The sequence below is a fragment of the Mustela nigripes genome, chromosome X (assembly GCF_022355385.1).
Source record: "Mustela nigripes isolate SB6536 chromosome X, MUSNIG.SB6536, whole genome shotgun sequence".
Classification (NCBI taxonomy): domain Eukaryota; kingdom Metazoa; phylum Chordata; class Mammalia; order Carnivora; family Mustelidae; genus Mustela; species Mustela nigripes.
Genome location: NC_081575.1, coordinates 104,898,597 through 104,901,085, shown reverse-complemented (window position 1 = coordinate 104,901,085; position 2,489 = coordinate 104,898,597). Strand labels below are relative to the sequence as shown.

At 39.6% G+C, this 2,489-nt stretch overlaps 1 non-coding gene across 1 annotated transcript; it reads right to left on the bottom strand.

Moving 5' to 3' along the window:
• Window positions 1–1,440: 1,440 nt before the first annotated feature.
• On the bottom strand, window positions 1,441–1,547 carry LOC132007906 (U6 spliceosomal RNA). Its single transcript, XR_009401461.1, has one exon. It is a non-coding gene; the product is annotated as a U6 spliceosomal RNA (small nuclear RNA).
• Window positions 1,548–2,489: the final 942 nt, after the last annotated feature.

Here is a 2,489-nt window from a genome sequence, read left to right as displayed (position 1 = left end):
AGCATCCTTTGAGTTTCTAATAAATTATTACTTTTTATTGTATAAACTCCTATTTGATTTTCTTCCAAATCTGTCCAGTCTGTTGTCACACTGTGTGCACCCTTATCCTAGCAATGCTATCTTTAATTCTTTATACACAATTAACATCATAGTTTTATACTCTGTGTTTGAACATCCCACAATCTGTAGTTTGGGGTGGGTGTGTGTGTGCAAGGCACACACACACGCCTGATCTTGAAGTTTGATGTGTATGCTGATCCTTGGGGATTTAGTGATTTTTTTAAAAATTCTGAATTTGTAACTTTATGGTAATTCTTTGAAGTCTATAAACGTATTCCTCCAAAGAAAAATTTTTGTTTTCTTCAGCAGTTTTCTATGGGTACTACCGAGGTCTGCTTTGAACTCTATTTTTGGCACAGGGTTTATTTTGAGTCACAGAGATTCAGGTTTAGATCTGGCCCACATTCACGCGAATTTGCTTGTACTTTGCCATTCCCAGGGAGTTCACTTCTTCCGGCCCTGTCCGCAGGGTGGGCCTTTTCTAGTTGAACTTCTTGAGGCTGTTGCTCTTGGGCCCTCCTGCCTTTATAAAAGGGTCCAAGCTGACCTTTCACTCTGCTTGGGCTCTAAGCTTTGTCTCCTGTCCCGCACAGCAAGGGCTGATTAGAACCTGGCTCTAGGCTGTCAGGAGCCAGCAGATACCTCCACAGAAAATATGATTTCTAGCTCATGTAGATTTGTGCTTTCCTATCATTTCTGCCCCTCACCCCATTACTTACCTACCACTTCTCTACATATCAAAATATTAAAACCTCTTTCTTGGCCATTTACTGCTTTCTGAACTAGAAGGAGTTTCTCTAGACATCTAGCCAGCATATTCTTGGAAACACAAGTCCTGCTGTTAAAATATTAGTGTTTTTCCTTTGCAGAAATTTTTCCTATGCAGATGTATAATCTGTGTAATAGGAAAACACCATGCATAGTGCTTTCTAACCTGTCGTTATCATTTAGCAACATATTTGGAACCACTTTTTACGTGAATAAATGTAACAGGGATGCTGTGGGTGTAGGAAACAGACACCAAGACCAAGATTTGAGTGCAGGAAGTTCATTAGGGAGTGCTTTGAAGATCAACACCATTGTGGAATGGAGTTAAGTAGGTTTAGGCAGAAGGGGGACATTTGGCAGAGTGCAGTTGTTAGTCCCCTGTGGAGTTTGATGTGGGCTGCCTTTGGGAAGGAGATGTGACATTGGGCAAGTCAGCCAACTTGAAGTGAGTGCAATTCCTAGAGCTAGCTGGCAGTTGAAGACTGTCAGCCTATTGCATTCCCAATATCTGCAAGTCCTGAAGGGGGATTGTGGGAAGTGAATCACAGTATCCACCATAGTGAGGGACATTTGGGGCTCCAACTAACAGAAGTCCAACCAACTCTTTTTTTTTTAAATACGGAACGCTTCATGAATTTGCATATCATCCATGCACAGGGGCCATGCTAATCTTCTCTGTATTGTTCCAATTTTAGTGTATGTGTTGCTGAAGCGAGCCCCAACCAACTCTTGCTTAACGAATGGTTAATTCATGGTTAATGGTTAATATAAGGTCTGCAGTAGATGATTTTTTTTCCATCAACAGCATCTTTCCCTTTTATTAGGACAGCAAAACAAAAACAAAACAAAAAAACAAAAACCGCTTTCTCAAAGCCTCCAGTAGACTTTTCCTGATATTTCATGGACTGGAACCAGATCCTGTGGCCCCTTCTAGGTATAAGAGAAGCTGGGAAAGTGAGAACTAGATTTTCATGATTTTGTGCTTGGAGCAGTGAACACTGATGCCCCGAACAGTATCTGGATTCTGTTAGCAGAGAAAAAGGGAGAAAGGATTTTAGACATGCATCTCACACAGCCTGCCACAAATAGACCTCTACAAGATTATTTTGAATAATATATGGATATAACTTACTGAAATAGACCCCGTATTGCTGGAAATTTTGAATGTTGCCAACCTTTTGCTATTATCCACTGTGCTGCAATAAACATCCATGTTTGCCCAAATCCTCAATTCTTTGCTCAGGATGAAATGACAAATATGTAATTTCTGGGCCAAAAAAATGTACCTTTTTAAGGATTTTGATACAGATTACCATGATATACCAGGAATAGTTCTCTAAATGTATGTTTACAGGAGCAGTGAATGAAGAGGCCTACTTCCCCTAGATCCTTGCTGGCACTGGATATTAACATTCTTATTAATTTTCCTCAGACTTATATTCTCTAAAAAGTAGCTTGCTTTAATTTGCATTTTGATTACGTTGTATTCACCACATTGATTCATTTTTTGAATTGTGGTCCAAAAATAGGATTTGTGTGGTTTCAGCATTTTGAAAATTATTGAAATATACTTAGGGTTTTGTTACTGTGCTATAAGGTTAATCACAGCAGGTCTGTAATTAGCTTGAGCTGTTTGCTTGAATTAAAACTCCTGCTGGAGG